The sequence below is a fragment of the Rhinoderma darwinii genome, chromosome 2 (genome assembly GCF_050947455.1).
Source record: "Rhinoderma darwinii isolate aRhiDar2 chromosome 2, aRhiDar2.hap1, whole genome shotgun sequence".
In the NCBI taxonomy this organism is placed as follows: domain Eukaryota; kingdom Metazoa; phylum Chordata; class Amphibia; order Anura; family Rhinodermatidae; genus Rhinoderma; species Rhinoderma darwinii.
This window is the reverse complement of record NC_134688.1, coordinates 209,355,732-209,377,670: the sequence shown is the minus strand read 5'-3', so window position 1 is coordinate 209,377,670 and position 21,939 is coordinate 209,355,732.

The following is a 21,939-nucleotide window of genomic DNA, read 5'->3' as shown; positions in this document are numbered from 1 at the left end:
GTTTTTAAATCCGTTTACACTTCAATACCATCGCATAACATTAGTCACCCAAGTATTTTGTTTATTCGAAAATACAAGAACATAAAAGTGTATAATTGAATGTTCTTAAAATATTTGTCTTTTCATCTGAATTCCTACATTTAACATGTCAGAAATATTAGTAAATGTAAGCAGATTTTTTTCTCTCTGGAAATGTTAATTGTGCTTTTAACTTTCTTATTGTGATATTTAGCAGTAGAAATGTTTAACATAATTCATTTCATAAGATGTTGCCCACAGGGCCGCCATCAGTCGGGTACTACTGGTACTCCCATCAGGGGCCCGGCCACATGGATGAAGAAAAGGGGCCCGCCGGGCTGCCGTCGCCCCCCCCCTTGGACTGGCCCCCCCTCACAACGCTCACGGCCCCCCCTCGCAGCGCTCGCGCCCCGCCCCTACTAACGCCCGCGGCACCTCCCTAGCAACGCTCGCGGCACCCCCTGCATACCTGTTGTAGCTTCACGTACTGGACGGGGAAGATGCAGCATGTGCTGAAGCTCCGTGTGGAGATCCCGACCCCCAGCCAGCTCCTCTACACTGCCGACCACACCTGCAGGCTGGTGAGTGTTTTCCCCTATCCATCCTGCTTCCCATTCCCCCCGACCCCATTTGTAGAATGTATAAAGTATGTTAAAATGTTTTTTGTTTTTTTTTTTCATTTTCCTATCGGTTTTTTTGCCACGACTTTCGTAATCGCGGCAAAAATGGCACAGTTTTGCCACGATTATATAAAAATCACGGCAAAACCGCGTGATTTGTACGGCAATTATGAAAATTACATAAAAAAAGGATACAAAACATGAAAAGTGCTGTTAGGCTATATTCCCACAGTGCGATCAAATCACGTTTTTGCCGCGATTTTGCAAAAATTGTGGCAAAAAAATGGGATTTCACCACACTGTGTAACTAGACTAAGGCCTTATTAAGACGGCTGCGTTCGGTCCATGACATACGGAAAGACGGCTGCGTGTATCGGCCGTATTTCCCAGGCTGACCACAATTCATGGAGCCGGACTCCTAGCATCATAGTTATCAGTGTTGCTGGGAGTCCTTGCCTCTCCGCGGGAATACTGTCCCATACTGTAATGATGCTTTCAGTACGGGACCGGGGACAGTATTCCCACAGGAAGGGAGGGACTACGATCATAGATAACTGTGATGCTAGAAACCCGGCTCCCTGAACTGTGGTTGGTCTGGGAAATATGGCCTATACATGGTCCGTATATCAGAGGCCGAACATGGACGTCTGAATAAGGCCACTTACTTGCCTCCTATTTTTGGTGCGGATTGCGCACTGAAAATTCGCTACAAATTACAATATAAGCCTTATTCACTCGAACGTGTTATACATCCGTGATACTTATTACGTTGCACGGACTTATGTTAGAGAATGGGGCCGTTCAGACTGTCAGTGAATTTCACGCAGCGTATGTGCGCTGCATAAAACTCACGACATGTCCTATACTTGCCCGTGTTTCGCTCTGCACGCACCCATTGAAGTCATTGGGTGCGTGCAAATTGCGCACGGCACACGGAAGCACTGATTCGCGTGATTCGCGCTACAGTAGGTAAAGAAGTGAAGGGAAACATAAAAGCCCCTCCTTCTTTACTGTGTTGTAACGTCAAAACAGAGTGTCATAATGATGCCGGCTGCGCGAAAATCACGCAGCCACGCACCATATACAGATGCCACACTGAACTTTTGCGCGCGCAAAACGCAGCGTTTTTTGCACGTGCAAAACGGACACGTTCGTGTGAATTTATAAGGCCTAAGGCGATATTCAGACCAACGTGTGTGAAATCAGACGTGAAGAACGGCCGTTTTTCGTCGCCGATTTGCAGCCGTGCGGGACCCGTTTTCACACATCCCTCATAGACTTGAATCTATTGAGGGATCCATGAAAACGCACAAAAATAGGACATGTCCTATTTTTTTACAGGCCCTTCACAAAGTCCGTTAGAACAACGACCATGTGAATAACCCCATAGAAATACATGCAGACGTGTGACGGCCATTAAAAAAAACGTCCTTCACATGGACGATTAACACGTTAGTCTGAATAAGCCCTAACTCATGTGAATGGGGTTTGTCAAAACCTCATCCACGTGCAGCATTTCACCCCACAAATAAAAAAAATTCAGCTTCCCAGTACATTATGCGGTACAATAAATGGTGCCATGAAAAACTACAACTTGTACCGCAAAAAACAAGCCCTCAAGTAAAAAAAATTATAGCTTTTGGAAGGTGGAGAGGAAAAAACAAAAGTTAAAATCCAAAATATGGCTGAGGAGGGAAGGGGTTAAATAAGCTGCATGCCTATTAGGGTATGTTCACACAATTAGCAAAAACAGTCTGAAAATACGGAGATATTGAAGGGAAAACAGCTCCTGATTTTCAGAAGTTTTTTAAGCAAACTCGTGTTTTTCGCTGTTTTTTTTACGGCCGTTTTTGGAGCTGTTTTTCTATAGAGTCAATGAAAAACTGCCAGAAAAACTGCCAAAAATAAGCTGTGTGAACATACCCTGTGAACATACCCTAATGTTGCAAAATTGTAACGTATTTCATCCTTTACAATGTAAAGGGTTAATTTGCTGTAAATCCCCAGCAAATTCTGTAACGCACACATTGAGGAATTTGGTGCAAAAAACCGCAGGTAATTGCGCAGGTAAAATCTGCACCTAATAGTGCGGTTTTTTATAAGTTTTTAGGTGCGGTTTTTCCATTTTGATGTGGAAATAGGTGCAGGTTTTATGCTGCAGATTTTGTTATTATTTTTTAAACTAGTCAGAAACAATTTGCAAGCGAAAACGCAAGATAAAGTGACATGTAGCATATTTTCAAATACGCACCGCAGGTCAATTTTTGTGCAGAAAATGTGACATGTAGATGAGATTTCTTGATCTCATTTACTTTGCTGGTCCTGTATTACACTGTGGATTTGCCGCAAGGAAATACCCGCGACAAATTTGCACGTAATAAGTATCGTGTGCATTTGGCCTAACAGACTTTTTTTTAACTCCCCCTAAGGCCCCGTTCACACATGTTGGATTTGATATGGATTCCGATGACATGCCGATGATTCTGCATCCCATGCATATGGGGTTTCCGCAACCCAGTTCACATGCTGTGAAAAATTTTCCACGTGTATTTTTGTCCGCACCATGAAAAGAAATCCGCCACAGCAATAAGTAGCATGCAACTTATATTACATGGAAAAGCCGAGGATAAGCAACTTTGAATGACAATGGGACTTAGGCCTTGTTCACACAGTATTTTGCAGGCAGAAAAATCTGCCTTGAAATTCCTTCAGGCTTTCTCTGCCCCCCATTGATGTCAATGGGAGGTCAGAGACGGAAATACCTGAAAAAAGGGCATGTCGCTTCTTTCTCTCGCGAGCGTTTTTTCCGCTCGCGGGAAAAAAACGCCTTCGCCTCCAGTTGAAATCAATAGGAGGCGATTTCGGATGTTTTTTGCCGCGGTTTCCAACGCAGTTCCCGTTGAAAAAAATGTGGCAAAAAAACTCTGTGTGAACAGGGCCTTATTCTCGTGCGGATCTGCTACACGCTTGTAGCATCTGTGCCAGGAATCAAAGGGAAAGCCTCCCATTTTTGCTGTGGAAAAACACATTGAACTTAAATAGCAACGTAAGAGCGGAGCATTAGTTCTCCTTACATCCTCACAAGCGCTTCCCCCTCCCTTCCCCCTTCACATCGTGTTGTTGCCCTAAGTTTATCGTGTACGTCAGGAAATCTCCTACCTTACAGTATAAACAACGAAGATAATTCACAGGGCTCCATTATGTCCTTTTAGCCTCCGTCGGGCTGGTAGACGTCGGTTTACCTTATTTTAGAAGGATGAAATGGCGTAGTAGACTTTGTTATTCTGGAGTCCCCAGGCAGCATCACGAGTGCTCTACCCGTGGACTTTGTCCCTGGGAAAGCCCCTGACATCACTGTCCATATATGTAAAGTGACATCAGGGGATTCTGCAGGGCCGGAATCCCTGGCCAGAGTGTTGCCGACTCTCCGGCCGTGTACTCAGGCTTTGCAAAGCTTCAGACGTCACTTTACGTATATGGACATCAGGAAAGGTGCCAGAGTCCCTGGGCAGAGCGCTAGTAGAAGGCTCCAGCTCTGTTCATGGGCAGTGACTTCAGTAGTTTCCCCTGGGCCATTCCCCAGGCGACGTATCCCACTGTATGCCATACTGTCGGATACGTTTTAGCTAAATAGATCAAAATCCAGAGCATTAACCGGTCACTGCCGGCTCCATGGTTGCCTTCACTGTAATTGACATCAGCACCAAAATAAGTTAATGCGTATAACGTACAAACGTGAGTGCCACAATTTCCGTTGCCCGCCCCCGGTAATGGAGGGGGGGGGGCCCAGACATCTTGGCTGTATGGGGCCCAGAAATTCCTGGCTGCCCATGTGGATGTTTTAAAATTCTGCTTTCTCTTGAATCTAGTCCAGAAAGCATAAGGAAACAACTAACATGGAGCAGAGAGTTCTCAGTGAATAGTATTTGCTCTGCATGCCCCCTGCATTTACTCAGTGCATAATACTATTTAGGGCTCGTTTACACGAGCGTGTTATACGTCCGTGCGACGCGCGTGATTTTCACGCGTGTCGTACGGACCTATAACAGTCTATGGGGCCGTGCAGACAGTCCGTGAATTTTGTGCAACGTGAGTCCGTTGCAAAAAACTCACGACATGTTCTATATTTGTGCGCTGTTCGCGCATCACGCACCCCTTGAAGTCAAAGGCTGTGTGAAAACCACGCGCACCACACGGAAGCACTTCCGTGCGAACAGCGCGATTCGCGCAACAGCAGTGAAAAGGATGAATGAAAACAGAAAAGCACCTTGTGCTTTTCTGTTTACAAACATCCAAACTGAGTGTCATAATGATGGCGGCTGCGCTAAAATCACGCAGCCGCGCATCATATGGTGATGACACACGGAGCAGTTAAGTGCCTTTTGCGCACGCAAAACGCCACGTTTTTTGCGTGCGCAAAACTCACACGCTCGTGTGAACAAGGCCTAACACTGAGAAATCTCTGCTCCATTTTAGGTGTTTCCTTATGCTTTCTGAATTAGATTCTAGACTAGAGGAAGCAGCTAAAATAAAGCAGAGAGCTGTCAGTATCACTAGTATTATGTTTGCATGCAGGGACCAGCAGAGCAGGAAGTCTGTGAAGTGCAGCTTCAGCCAATAGCTCCAGAGTACTGAATGGTGTCAAAGGGGCATCATTTTAGCAACTGCGCCAGTACAGCCCAGTCTCATACAACAAAATTTGTTATTGATAGTGGTGTTAAGGACCTGTAGTGTACAGAGCACCACAAACAAGCTATTTTTTTTATCACATGGAAACTGGAAAAAAACATGAGAATTTTTTTGCATGCTTTTTCATACACTAAATCACCCAGAGATACAGTCTCCATTCTGGGGGAATTTATTATGACTGGTGTTTCAAATGTCACTAAGACCCACCCACTTTTCGTAAAGTTCATGAGCAGCGTAAATGTCATAAAAGTCAAAACTTTTGCGTGAATTATGACTTTTGTAACATTTGCAACTTTCCTACACCAGGAAATTGCCACAGAACTTTGAAGAATTTCCCATATGGCTATTGTGTTATGGGTCTGTACACTACTGGTCCGTAAAACGGCGGTGCGCTTGAGTCCTTATATTTAGACAACTGCTTAAACAATCGTTTCAATATGTCCTAAAGTAGGTAGAAAGGCAACGTTTGTTTACCAATATCTCGATCAGTTAGAGCCAACAGTTCAATGTGACTCTTTGTTCTAGGGTATCTTCTCTATTTACTTAAAACAATGTACAGTGCCATGTAATTCTTCACAGAGCTTACAATCTATAAGGAAAGAGGGGGGGGGACGACACAAAATGTAAAAAGTGCTTGTTTTATGGTCAAATAGATTTTACTTGTAGCGAAAACATAACAAATGCATTAGGGGACAAGGAGTGTGGGGACACTGTTGAATGAAGGGATCAGGTTCTTGGGACTAATGTAGTTGGAAGGAGGGGAGACAGAATAGAGGGAGTTAGATTTGGGATTGTAATAGGCCTGTTTAAAAAATATGTGTTTTCAGGGCATGCTTAAAACTGTGGATGTTGGGAATCAATCTGATTGTCCAGGGGTATCGTATTCTAGAGTACTGGTGCAGCATGAGAAAAGTATTGGAGACGGGAGTGGAAAGAAGGGAGGAGATGTAGGGAGGTGCAGCACTGTGGAGAGCTTTATGGGCGAGAGTAATACATTTTAATTCTATTCTAAAGTAATTGGGCAACTAGTGCAGTGACTGGCACAGGGTAGAGGCATTAGTCTAGCGGATGTTCAGAAAGATAAGCCTGACTGCTTCATTCAGAATAAATCGGAGAGGGGAGAGTTTAGTGAGTGGAACGCTGATTAGTAATAAGTTATAGTAGTCAAAATGAGAATGAATCAGAGCAACAATTAGAGTTTTACCTGTGTCCAGAGTAAGAAAAGGGTGGATTCTGGAGATGTTTTTGCGTTGCAGTGTAACGCCCGAGGTTGCGGACCGCCGCCTTCTCTCAACTTCCGGCGGCCGTGACCTCCGAGCTCATGCCGGTGTCTCCCTCCCTGAAGATGCCAGCACACATGGCCATACTGCCCTGCAGCCTGTCCAATGGTGTGCGCGCGCTCGTCATCGGCCTTAAAAGGCCAGTGCCTGCACTGGAAAAAAAGTTCCCTAAACAATCCCCAGATCACCCTGGACTATAAAAAGGGCTCTACCCTTCCACCCCTTGACTGAGCCTTGTTGTTGTGTTCCCATGTTAGTCTAAGCAAATGGTCCCTGCTTCCTGTATCTTGTTGTTGTGTTTGTTTAAGCTTCACTCTTTCATTTTTTTCTAATTTAGCATGTTGCAGAACATTTGGCTCAGCTGTTACTGGCCTAGATTTCCAGCACCAACCCATGCACTCTCTATCAATTGGACACTTTATTGAGGTTTTGATTTCATTAGCCTACTTCTGGTAACTTAGTAATTTACAATGTCTAAGTGTTTACTTTTTTTTTGCACATGTTCACAAACGTCATTAGCCCCGTCAACTCATGCAGAGACAAATGCAAGGTATCTTGATAGCCAGAACTTTGGTTATAAAAGAACAATTCAAGTTTTTGATCTTTCACTAAGATCTTGCTGATAAATCTAAGGGTTTTTTGGAACCACCGTTATATCTATGAGTTATCCTCCCTTATATACTGGGTCGCAGGATTTTTAATCACCGCAGAGGAGTCTGCTGGATACTATGACATGTGACATCTTCAAAGTAAATGTTAAAAACATGCCTTATATTAACAAAATCTACCACTACCATATAGAATATCTTTAATTTTATTTTCTATCTATAAAACTGTAAAATTATATATATATATATATATATATATATATATGTATATATATAATTTTACGGTGGTGTACCAGTGAACAAGATCACAAATCCAAAAAGCATAATAAAACTAATTGCAGCACTCCCGGATATAATCAATTCCAGCTTTTTTATTTGTCTGTGAATGTAAGCAGCGCAAAGTTTTAGCCCTCCTAATGCATATTTATACTTTCATCAGTAGCGTAACTATACAGGGTATACAGGCGTGTGTATAGAAATAGGTCCGATCAGTGCACCACTTAAAATCTGTTGCAGGCAGTGCATGGAAAAAGCTTTGGCACACTTGATAACGAAAAGGAGAGAGGAAAGATGAATTTAGCAGTTGTATCACCCATAAAAGAGATTTATCTGTATCTCATTATGTGTTTCTAATCTTGCGGTCCTTAGTCAAGTGGTGAATTCTTCTTTCTTCCCTCCCATACAGTGGACACAGGTTACAATTGCAGTTGGACAAGGTACCTGTTGGGTTTCTTTTGCCACATAAATAGAATGCTAACAGCAATGCTATAAATGTTCAAATACATTTTGTGTTGGGGCCCAGTAGTTTCAAGCTATGCCTCTGCATTCTATAAAACTAGAAAAAAAAATATTGAGGCAAATTCCTTTTTAAGAATTCATTTACAAGCTTAATTTTATGAGCTGTGCCACCAGGGAATGGTATGCATCTGAATAATAATAATGCAGGATTCTGTAAAAATGTGTACAAATTGGCACTGTTTAATTATATGCTACTTTCTTATGCTAAAGATGAGGCAGTAGAAGTTCAATGATGAGATGTTTGAAGTCTATTGCTCTATGTTTAACCTATTAAACTAATTGCAAAATTAAGTAGGTTTTTTAATTAAACGCAGTTAAATTGGGCTGAATGAAGACACCAAACAGGTAACTTTACAGCTCTCCAAACAGCGGAACAATTAGTACAGAATTTTTTTTGCAGCAGGTTAAACTAAAGAGCAAAGAGAGTGCTTGAAACTTGAGTCATATTAAATAATACATAAAATACTTGTCTATAAAGTGTTACCTCAAATGTAAAGCTTACAACTTAAAACAACAACAAATATGATACTGTGAAATCCCTGCACTACGACTTTTTTTAAACATTAGTTGTTATCTTTTAATGTTCTATCCGTAAATTTCTATTTTTTTTTAATAATTATATCTGCTTTTGGAAAAGATTTATAACTAGACCTGCTCTTTGTGGACTGTAAGGCCCCGTGCACACGTCCATGGAAAGGCTCCATAAAATATAGGACATGTCCTATTTTTCTGCTTTTTACGGACTGTGCTCCCATACTTTATATGGTAGCTCAGGCCGCAAATGTGGGTGGCTGTCTGCGGTCATCGGTTGCCGGCCGTGCCCCTAAGCATGGACAGTGATTAGGGGTACGGTCGTGTGTAGGGGGTCTAATTGCATAATAGTAGTTCAACTTGTCGTCTAGCATACAACAAAGAAATGGCTAAACAAACAGTCGCAGAAAGAAAACCATAATATAACCTTAACAGACTTCATACAATTAGGCATCTCTGGGACTTAACTGCTTGTATATTTAATTATTTTAGGGGGAAACACTATTTAACTAATGAAAATATATGGATTAAAGCGAAAAATATTTTAATTACAGTACTGCTACAGAGGAAAAACTGGACATGTTCAGCTTGGAAAAAAAAGATGCCTTAACCCCTTATCGGCCTGTTTTGGGTCATAAAGTGTCACTTTATGCGGCAATACTTTTGCAATGTTTTTATGCATTCAAGCGATTCTGAGATTGTTTTCTCGTGACACATTGTACTTTATGTTAGTGGTAACATTTGGTTGATACATTCAGTGTTTGTGAAAAACACCAAAATTTGCAAAAATTTAAATTTTTCTAAATTTAAATGTTTCTGCTTGTAAGACAGACAGTAAAACCACAAAATAGTTACTAATTAACATCTCCCATATGTCTACTTTATGTTGGCATCGTTTTTTGAACGTCCTTTTATTTTTGTAGGAAGTTACAAGGCTTATAACTTTAGCAACAAATTCTCACATTTTCAAAAAATTTTCCAGAACTTATTTTTTTAGGGACCAATTTAGTTGTGAAGTGGCTTTGAGGGGCCTATATATTACAAACCCCCATCAATTTCCCCATTTTAAAAACTGCACCCCTCAAAGTATTTGAGAGGTAATTCAGACGTTGCAGAAAAGACAGCGGACTTGCCACAGATTTCAGTTTTTGCATTGCAAAAGCTGAAATCCGCAGTGAAATTCCGCTTCTTCTCCGCAACAGCCAGTGCATGCTGCGGAGGGAAAATTCCGCACCGCAGCCTATGGTCCGCAGCTGAGTTTTCCGCAACGTCTGAACTAACTTGCCTAAAAATGTATTGAAACAACTGTAAAAAACGGCCGCTGGAGTATTCCACTGCGGACTGTCCGCAGCGGAATTCCACAGCAATTTCGCCACGTCTGGCCATGCCCTTATAATCCAGAGCTGCATTCACAATTCTACTGCTTGTTAATGAAAAATATCAACTTACGGTACTTGTCAACAGACATATTTTTAGCATCTTACATAAACTTCTGCAATACAGTGTGAGATGTAGTTAGAATACTGTACAGTGCCTGTGGCAATGAGCACACTTCCCAGAATGCAAATCACCAACGCAAAATCGATTAAATTAAAAACAACAGAAGACTCCAAGAGCCTAGGAGAAAGAGCCTGCCATGTCTCCTCTTCTGCATTGTATGAGTGCCATTTAGCACTGATACTGGGCAATCAATGCCATACTATATGAATAAAGAGGTAAAGTTTGTCTATGGGGCATATACTGTGAACAGATTACACTTGGTAAGTCCAGCAACATATTAATTGATGCATAGACCTGGAGGCACACTTTAAGTTGGATTTCTAGTTGAAGCTCACATAAATAAGTGAATAAAAAGATATTAACATAAGCCGCTTTGCAAAACACAATGGATTTGCTAACAGTGATTCAGAATCAATAAAACAAATCTTGGCTTAAAATGTTATTGTAACTCCTACTACAGAGAACACTCATATAAATTCACAGAACTTGTTTATTACTTATTTTTTGCCTTTTTAAACAAATTGTAATATCCCCAGGGATTATGAGTACTCAGATTTATCCATTTCAATAGTTTAAATGTTTTAGCTTTTAAAATTAGGCATTAAGACAAGCTTTTAATGCTTTGTCCTACTTTGACAAAAAAAAAAAAATGCTCCAACCAATAACAGGATGTAAAGAAAAAAAAAACCCTTTAAAACTAACTGCAATGAAAAACCGGACAGTAAGAATTTATCGCTGTCAACCTCCATCACTAACTCCCCCATGCATATTTCGCAGGATCCAGACCCTGTACCTGAAGAATTGACATGGAGAAGGTAGTCCCTGGTGAATTTATTTTCTTGACTGTCAAAACTGTTAAATAAAACCACCAGCAGGGAGATATTGAGGGGGATTTATCAAAAGTATAGCAACAAAAATACTGGACACCTTGCCTATACTAACCAATGAGATATTGTTTTGTTTTTTTTTCAAGGGGGCCTAGAGAAATGAGAGCTGTAATATGGTAATATTGGGAAACGGCCTCACTTAAAATTTACAATCGTTTATAAATCTCATCCTTTCTCTTTTCTGAGGGTCCTCCCTTTAAAGCTCTCATACTGTAGTTATAAAAAAACAAAAACCCTAACCTAACACTCTCCACATTGGGGACTCGTATCCACATTGTCCGGCAATGCAAGGTTGGAAGTGCTGGTGGTGTTACTAACAGGACTACTGTAGCATGGAAGGTTGCCACTCTGCTCAAGAGTATGTAGTTAGGTCACCTATGCATTTGTTCAAGTTCGGGGAGGATAAAAAAGTCTGTCGTTTAATTCTTGATGGACCAAAGTCCGATTTGACTAGCTTATCTCTCAAATTGGGTGGTCTACGGTAAGTAAACAGGGGCGGTTTTCTGATAGTGGCGATAGAGTTAGATTGTTGAAACGCCGCGAGTTGCAGTGGATTTACAGATTAGGTACACTTAAACCAGTTGGCTTAAACGTTGAGTTTCCTTTGGGTACCGTTATTAAATAAATTTTGCATACAACTATACCCCTTAGGGTATGTTCACAAGCTAGCTGTCATTTACGGCTGAAATGACAGCCTGTTTTCAGAAGAAAACAGCTGCGTCGTTTCAGCCGTATAAATGCTCCTCCTCGTAATATACGAGGCGTCTGTGACGCTCGTATATCTTGAGCTGCTCTTCATTGAGTTCAATGAAGAGCGGCTCAAATTACGTGGCAAAGAAGTGCCCTGCACTTCTTTGCCGAGGCAGTCAATTTACGCGGCGTCGTTTGACAGCTGTCAAACGACGACGCGTAAATTACAGGTCGTCTGCACAATACGTCGGCAAACCCATTCAAATGAATGGGCAGATGTTTGCCAACGTATTGTAGCCCTATTTTCAGGCGTAAAATGAGGCATAATACGCCTCGTTTACGTCTGAAAATAGGTCGTGTGAACCCAGCCTTACATTAGATATTCAATCCACGTCTTCCTTGGTATTAGGATTGATTACCATTTCATGTCTTTTTCAAAAATTTTATTACATGTTTTTAATACACGTTTTTCATATTACATCGCGGCATTGATCGACTCACCGATACTGGGACTGGCTCATTTATACTAAAGAAATATGCTTATTGTAATTTCTGTTAAATCTTGACAACTATAATTAGTATTTTCAAATGCATTGTGACGCGCCAATATTTGACATGTGTTTTGAGTTAGACATGTACAACTATGCAATATGTGCAATTTTTGCGTTATATGTATATATATATATATATATATATATATATATACAATCATGAGTTGATTTATCTTTTCAGAATACCCGTGATTCAGGGTTCTGTATTTAATCCTCTACATAGTAGACTGAGGTTTCTTTATATATACACATACATATTTGGCATTCTAGTACATATTGTCTTCCTGTATTAAATAGGAGTGACAAGGGGTTTTTCCCTTCACTCGTGAACTCCATTTCTTATTGTGGATTTTCTTCGCATCTTTATGATTGGCATTTGCCCTCTTCGGGTATGGCTGATTGGCGTTCTCTTCTTGACTGCGCATGCGTGACATGCGCAGCACGAATACTAATGCTTCTGCGAGTCTGCATAGTAGCAGCTCGACAATGGTGATTACAGCACATGGTTTGTGTTTACGTTGGAGCCGGATCCTTACTCTCGGTGAGTCCCTCAAGTGTAGTGATATCTACACATGTGCACGATCCTATCTAATCATATACAATTAAAAGATTGTTAGACTATATAACTTTCTGTAATGTATTATGTTATGTATTACAGTCCTGTTGTGATAGTATCTTTATAACACATTCCTCACTCATTTAATGTTACATATATGAATTCACTATGTACCTTTTGGCAACTTTATATGTGTGGTTGCATTTTATTGGCACTACTTTTTTGTAATATTGGTTCTCTTATAAATGTGTGGTCATGACATGAATCTGTTCACTTGAGAAAGGCTCCTGTGTTGAGCTGAAACGTTGTGTGTATATGAACCAATAAAGCACCCTTTTCTACTTTGCTTATACCTTGGAGTGCTGCCTGATTTTTGGATTCTACTACAGCAGGTCTGTTAGCCCTGACCTGGGCAGGTCGGCACCCATCCATGATTCACAGGCTGTGCTGCTGACATTGTATTTTGACTTTATCTATCTATCTATCTATCTATCTATCTATCTATCTATCTATCTATCTATCTATCTATCTATCATCTCTCTATCTATCTATCTATCTATCTATCTATCTATCTATCTATCTATCTATCTATCTATCTGTAATGGCAGGAAGGAGGTGAAGGGAACAAGTGAGCCCTAATCTACCCACCGCCCTGTCCCTGCCTACTTGCAACGACCCGCCCTAGGCGACGGGGCACAACTTGGCGGCGGTCCCTACGCTGTCTAAGTGCAAGGGAGCACAAACAGGGAACACGCAAGGGAAGGGGCAGTAGCCCACGGAACGCCGCGAGGAAACGGAGCGGTGAATGAGTCAGTCAGGATCAGGATGTAGTGGAGTATACCAACGAGAGCACGGAGCAGGAAGCAAGCCAGGGGCAAAGCGAAGCAGGATAAGCGGAACTGAAGCAAGGCAGAAGCACGGCAGAAGCAGGCTGGAGGAAGGCAGCAGTGGGGCCAGGAATCCAAGAAGAATAACAAGCACTGAGGAAGAGAACACGGCAGGTATAAATGGACAGGGGGCGGAGCTAACTCCGACTGACCAGGCCGCGATAGGCTCTCCCACTCCTGAGCCTGCCACCCTGGTTGGTGGGAGCCGGTGTCAGTCTAAGAGGTCTGGCCTCACGTGTCGACTGATTAATCCCGTGAGTATACACAGACGTAGTACCTGGCAGATCCTTTACACTATCTATCTATCTATCGAAATGATCGCAGCACTCCAATAGGTTGATGTCAAACAAAAATGTGGTTTATTGTTCCATGTTTCAAAGGATAAGCTACGTTTCAGTCCTCTCACAGTAGCTTTTTCAAGCTTGAAAAAGGTCCTGTGAGAGGACTGAAACGTAGCTTATCCTTTGAAACATGGAACAATAAACCACATTTTTGTTTGACATCAACCTATTGGAGGGCTGCGATCATTTCTTCACATGTCTATAGGACAGTTTTGGATTAAGGTCAGGTTCGCATAGCACCAACATATACAGTCACGAAGTGCTGCCTTTTTTCTTCCACCATCTATCTATCTATCTATCTATCTATCTATCTATCTATCTATCTATCTATCTATCATCTATCTATCTATCTATCTATCTATCTATCTATCTATCTATCTATCTATCTATCTATCCATCAATCTATCTCATATCTATCTATCTCATATCTATCTATCTATCTATCTATCTATCTATCTATCTATCTATCTATCTATCTATCTATCTATCTATCTATCTATCTATCTATCTATCTATCTATCCATCAATCTCTCTCTCTCTCTCTCTCTCTCTCTCTCTCTCTATTCCCTATAATGCCGTTGTCTTTAAGATATCTTTCAGACGCTGTTAACACACTACAATCATTGTGATTGTCAGATCTATTTTCTGGCAGATAAAACAGAATTTTAATCATATCAATTGTCCATTTACACAGGGTTGTTTTACATGGCTCGATATGGGCCATGAAAACGAGCTCCCATAAACAAGACAGCTCATTGATCAGTGTTCATTTGCTCCCTTCACAAGGAGCTATGCATGGGGAGGAGAGCTCGTTCTTACGATCGGTTATCCCCATACATTTCCTTGATGTCGGCATCACATCTCTCTGTTTACACAGGGACATGTGCTGTTGACTAGCGACCATTTTATTGGCTCGAGCAGATTAGCTGATCAACCAACGTTTGCTCGTTCATCAGCTGAGCATCGCCTTGTTTACACAGGGCAATGCTCAGGATTGAGCAATCATATAAACCCACGTTTGCCCATCATTGCCCTTGTAAAAGTGCCTATACCAATTTAGATTGAAATTGGTCTGATTGGACCGAAATTTGTATTATATCTATAGGTGTAAAAGCCCCCTAATAATATTTAACACATGGTATTACTACTATTACAAAATAATCTGTTAACGTAATTAAAAAATAGCTCCAGTTTATTCCCTAACTTATGGCATGGCTTGAAAATTTATAGTTGAAGGACACATGAAAATGTGAAAGAGGTTTATAAACAATAACCCCTTGCAGTCCAAACTATTTTTTTTTTTCATTTTTGTTTTACAGCCCCCGCATTCTATGAGCCATTACATTTTTATTTTTCCATCAACAGAGTGGTGTGAAGGCTTCTTTTTTTGCGGGAGAAGTTATAGTTTCTATTGGCACCATTTAAGCCCTAAATGACACATTGGACTTTATGGAAGAAAACCTGGCACTCCAATTTGGAGTGCCAGGTTTTCTTCCAAAATACTACGGAGTTGAACCCTACCTGAGCACCCTTCTATACTGAGTGCCGTGGTTTCTTCGATAATAATTACATTGGACTTTGTGTAAGTGGTAAAATGTGGTCGATATATTCAGTGTTTATGTGTGAAAAATAGCAACATTTAGAGAAAATTTGGAAAAATTTGAATTTTTCTGAATTGTAATGTTTCTGCTTGTAAAACAGATAGTAATGTCCCACAAAATAGTTACTAGTTCACATGTCCCATATGTCTACTTTATGTTGTCATCATTTTTAAATTTTTCTAGGACGTTACACGTCTTAGAACATAAACAAGCAATTTCTCATATTTTAAAGAAAATGTCAAAATCCTTTATTTTAGGTACCAGTTCAGTTTTGAAGTGGCTTTGAGGGGCCTCTATATAAGAAAACCCCCATAAATCACCCTATTTTAAAAAACTAGACCCATTAAAGTATTCATAACAGCATTTATGAAGTTTCTTAACCCTTTAGGAGTTTCAAAGGAATTTAAAGCAAAGTAGAGGCGAAATTTACAAATTTCATTTTTTTTGCAGAAAATCCTTTTATTCAATTTTTTTCTGTAAAACAGAAGGTTTTACCAGAGAAATGCAACTCTATATTTATTTCCCAGATTCTACAGTTCTTAGAAATATTCCAGACATTGCCCTAGTGTGTTAATGGAGCTAACTGAAGCACAAGCCGCAGATCAAAAGAAGTACCTAGAGGATTCTGGAGCCCTTTTTTTTAAATTAGATTATATTTTAGGCACCATGTCAGGTTTGTAGAGGTCTTTTGGTGCCAAAACAGTAGAAACCACCCCAAAAGTGACTCCATTTCGCAAACTACACACCTCAAGGAACTTATTGAGGGGTATAGTGAGCATTTAGACCACACAGGTTTTTTTTTGCTGTATTTCGTGGAATTAGGCTGTGAAATTGAAAATCACATATTTCTTAGGTAAAACTTGCACATTTTTAATTTTTACAAGGAATAAAGGAGAAAAAGCACCCCAACATTTGAAAAACAGTTTCTCCCGATTACGGCAATACTCTATATGTGGTCATAAACTTCCTTTTGAACAAACAGCAGGGCTCAGAACGGCTGGAGTGCTTTTTGGCAGGTAGATTTTGCTGGATTGGTTTCTGGGCGCCATGTCGCATTTGCAGAGCTTCTGAGGTACCAGTACAGTGGAAACACCTTAAAAGTGACCCCATTTTGGAAAGAACACCTCTTGAAGAATTTATTGCAGTTTTCATGGAGTGCATGCGATTTTTTGATCAGTTTTTGTTCTATTTTTTAAGAGGCGTGGTGACTAAAAAACATCAAATCTACTATTGTTGTTTATTTTTTTTATTTTTTTGCAGCATTTACCATGTGCTATAAATTACATATTCACTTTATTCTACGGGTCAATACGATTATTGCGATACCATACGTTCACAGTCTTATGGCGTTTGCACAATAAAATACTTTTTATAAAAAATCATTTACTTTTTGTGTTGTCATATTCTTAGAGCTATAACGTTTTAATTTTTCCGTCAAGAAAGCCGTGCGAGGACTTGTTTTTTGCGTAACAACTGTAGTTTCGATCAGTCCCAATTTTGGGTACATGCGACTTTTTTACCTTTTTTTATTCCATTTTCTTGTGAGGGGAAGTGACTAAAGAATTGTGATTCTGGTATGGTTTATTATTATTTTCATTTACGGCGTTCACCATGTAATTCAGGCCGTTATGGACGCGGTGATACCAATTATGTATAGTTTATTTATTTTCATAATAAAGGGCTGATAAGGGAAAAAGGGGGATTTTTACTTTTATTACTTTTAAACTTTTATTTTTTGGTTTTTATGCAACTTTTCTTTTACTTTTTTTTTTTGTCCCACTAGGGGACTTGAGGGTAGGAGGCCCTGATCGCAAGTCTAATACAGTGCACTACATGCGTAGTGCAGTGTATTAGAGCTATCAGATACTTACTGGCAGCAAGCATAGTGGGTCCTGACTTTGTCAGGTCCCACTAGGCTTCCGTAGATGGCATAGCCAGAGGTCATTGTTAGGCCTCTCGTTGCCATAGCAACCATCGGCGCCCGCCATTATGTAGCGGGACGTCAATGGTGTTTTAACCCCCCAGAAGCTGCGAACGCACCTTCTAAGGGGTTAATCAGTTGGGACACCGCGATCGGTCCCTGCTGAAGGAGCTGCGGCAACTGCAATAAGAGACAGCAGCTGTCACATCTACTGTATTTGCCGGGAGGGGGGCCAGTATGGCCATTCCTCCCGTGTCGTACTATTCCGTTACGGATTCTGAACGATGAGCTCATCATGACAGAATAGTACTCAAGGAGCGGGAAGGAGATAAGTACCATATAATGTACTGGAAAATGGAAAAACGACAAATTTACTTTATTCTGAAAAAAAGAAAAAACTATTTGTTAGGAAAAAAATGCTTTTTCTTCCATTTTCTGAAAGCCATAAAAATTTTAATTTTTTCGTCGATTGAGCAGTGTGAGGGCTTATTTTTTGCCGGCACGGGCTATGGTTTTTATTGGTACCATTTTTTTGTGCATACGACTTTTTATTCACTTTTTATAAAAAAAAAAAAATTAATGCGATTCTGGCATTTTATGTTTTTATTTTTACGGAGTTCACTGTGCGCATAAAATAATGCTATATTGTAATAGTTGCGACTTTTACAGATGCAGCGATACCAATTTTGTTTATTTTTTTTATTTTTTACAATTCTTCAGAGGAAAATGGAAAAAGGTTTTTTTTTTTAAATCGCAGTTCCTGATCAATAATCAGGGTGTCAACTGTAAAACAAAGCTGACACCCGCAGCGTATGGAGCGCGTACAGCTCCATACTTCTCTCCCTGCACCATGACGTGCACTTATGTCGTGGTGTGTGAAGGGGTTAAGGCCTTTTTACACACAGAACTTTTCTAATGTTTAAAATTGCTTAAAAAAAGCTTCTAAATCGCTAGTAGTATTCAAATTAAATATGTATTTTTATAGTGTTTCTTGGGGCGTTTTTCATATGGTGTAATTTTGCACATGCTTTTCTTCTGGCGATTTTTCACAGTGTTTTTCTGCGTCTTTGTGCATTTTCCGCAGTGTTTTTAATGGTGTTTTTGTGGTGTTTCTTCATGCAGCAGTTTATAGTATAGGTTTGTGGTGTTTTTGAGGCAATTTTGTGGTCAATGGAGATTTTTTTCCAAACGCAGCATGCTCTAAGAATGGCATTATTTCAGGCGTTTTCGTATAGGCTTCTCCATAGGACGTAAAAAACACCAGAAAAAAAGCTCTTACAAAATTACACCAAATGAAAAACGCCTCTAAAAACGTTTTACAAAACGCATATTTCATTTAAAAACTGCTAGCGTTTTTAGTAGATTTTTCTTTATGCAGTTTAAAACGCAAGAAAAGTTTAACATTGCATTTAAGTTGTAAATATATTTCAAATCAATTCCATTCTGATAAAAAAAAATCATATAGTACAATTTCCAACCACCACAAACCACTTTACATTGAAAGCATGGATGTGTATAGATAAGCGGAACAGATCTATGCACCATTATGTGGTTCTCTATGCAGTTATTATTTATTCTCCTCTACAGAGAAGGGGAGGAAAAAATAATTCCTATTATAAACAATCAATACAGATTGGCCAAACTATAGATATCAAGAAGGCTTAAGTAACCAAAGTCTAATATTAAATAAAAATTGCACTGTTGATATTAGAACATTTTATTATTTTTCTACTATTTCTACTTTTTTTTTTTTTTTATTATTTTTCTACTACTACAGACTTGATGATCACACTAAATATAAGAAGTTTTGTTTTTATTATGTTTCTCTACTTTAAACTAAGTTATGGAAACATTTGAATGCACATTTGCCATGCACATCTACTCCAGGGCTTCTCAAACAGGCTCAGTAGTGAGGGGCCACTCGGCTGTTGGTGCGGCGCAGCTGAAGAGGCAGTAGATAGAAGTGATCATAATCTGCCGAGGTCTTTTTCTGGATCACCGGAGACATAACTGACTATTTTTGTGTCTATTTTAATATTATACTGAGTTCAGGAAACAAATGAAAGATAAATTGAACATACATTTGTCCACTGGTTGGTTCAAGTATCACCATTTTCTGCCTGGTGAGACCAGTAAGCTTGAGAAGCCTTGCTCTACCTTACACACTTCACCATTCCCTTTACATTTTGTATTTGCTGATAAAGAAAACTGTAGCGGTTAGTTGAGGCTTGCTGCTCAGGGAAATCTCTCAAGTTTGCTAGAAATGGGTTCCTTGAGAGCTGAAACATTGTCTAAACTTTGTGCATAAAGGTTTAAAATCCGATATTGTGTTAACATTTTCTCTTTCTGAATTTAATATAAGGTTTGCAGACCTGGACCTAAACTGCTTGCCCCATCCACTGTTGGTTTTCTGTTAGGGTAAGTTCACTCAGTTTCTTGGCACTGATTTTGACGTGGAAACCGTGTCGGAATCGGCGCCAAAAAACATCCGAAATCGCCCACATTGTTTGTGGGAGGCAGAGGCGTTTGTTTTTTCCCGGTCGGCTCTTGACCGATTGCAGGAAAAAAAGCGGCATGTCCTTTAATGGTGTGGTTTCCACCCCTGACCGCCTATTGAATCAATGGGAGGCAGAACAAACCTGTGGCGGTCGTTTAAGAGAATATTTCGACCGCCAGCTTTGCATTAACTTCAATGGCCGTGGGTGAAAAACACAAAAAAAGTTAAAAAATATGTGCAGGCACTTCAAAATCTGCCTCAAAATTCCTGAAGGAATTCTGAGGCAGATTTTTTCTCCCTGCAAAACCCTCTGTGTGAACAGGGCCTTACTGTGATCCTGTGCTATTTGTTTACACATAGAGTATTTCTTGTAGCTAAACATCTCACTGCAACTATTTCATCCCCGTCCTGCCCTGCACCATAAATTTACGGTGCTGGGGGTGGTCCTTAATGTAAAGCAGCAAAAATGCACAAGGCAGGGATGGCACGAGCACAGGAGCTGAACCTGTGCCATCAGCAGTATATGTCATCTGTAAGATCCAACTTACACCCTGCTGCAATGGCCAGATTTAGAGCTAACTCCCATCCCAGTCATTTAAACCCCACTGACTATAGAGACCTTGCCATCTAAGCGGTAAGAGGGAGGGGCTCCCTCTGTCACCCCATCTGTACCCCCGCCATCGCAATATGCCAATGGGTTATCATTGCAGCTAGGGGCCCAAAAAAACTGCCTAATAGGTTGATACTGAAGTATTGTAGTGTATTATTGAAGCGATAAAAGGATCACACATTCAAGTCCCATAGTGGGACTACAAAAAAAAAATGAAAAAAAGTTTATTCAAAAAAGATTCAAAAGCGGACAGTCACCCACGGGTCGTGCTCCCATTATAAAGTATATGAGCAAGGTCCGTAAAATAAAAAATTAGACATGTCCTATTTTTTGAGGAGGCTTTCTACGGCCCGGACACCTTCCCGTGTATATATATGGGAAGGTGTCCGTGGGCAATAGAAATGAATGGATCTGTACTTTCACCACAATTACGGATCCGTAATTGCGGATCAAAATTATGGTCGTGTGCATGGGGCCTAACTTAAAATAAACAAATGGTTCCATGTTTGTAACATCTAGATTCCTTCCTACTAAAGAAACTTTTATTCTACCTATACCTTGAATTATGTGAAGATTTTTGTACCACAATGATTATTTGTGTACCTTTATAGCAAACGCAACATTTTTTACTGTAATGGGAAACTTGAAAGATATACATTTGTTATATAGGAACTAAGAATTCACTAATCATCATTAGAAATAGAGTCTCAGCGGTCATCCCCTTAATCAAGATAACATTATTTAGGGCTCTAGCCTATGGGAATATGACATTTCTTTTTATAAGTTATAGTAATATAGTAGGTGGTTTTTATGATGCTTTATCAGCGTTATTGTCTCAGAACAGTCTGTAGAGAAATTTACTATGCAAGACACATATCTGCAGAGCACATATTCCATGACTAATATATGCCTGAAATATTTGTGAAAGTATTAACATTGTATAGGGAGACCTTAAAAACCTTCTGTTAAAGTACATTTTACCTTATGAATTATTCTATTTTGCATTCAAGTCTCCATTTATTGGGCTGCAGCATGGACAACTCAATCACCATAATGACATTTTTTTCCCCGAAAAGTTCTATTGAAACGGAGAGTTTGATCTACTGCAAAGCTCTCCTGAATGTAAATTTCAGATCTTGATTGTTTGAAATATTGATCTGCCAATGAATGTTAGAACATGCTACTTTACCTGTCGTCATTTAAAGAAAAGTCGTTCTTGCCATTGTGCTCTATTATATGCTGTCTTGCACTCTATGTTAATCAGATTGTAGGTCATACCGCTAAGCACCCTGCATCTAAAATATTATTCTCGAGTATAATACTTGCAAAGCATCCTGGGAATCCATTTGGATAA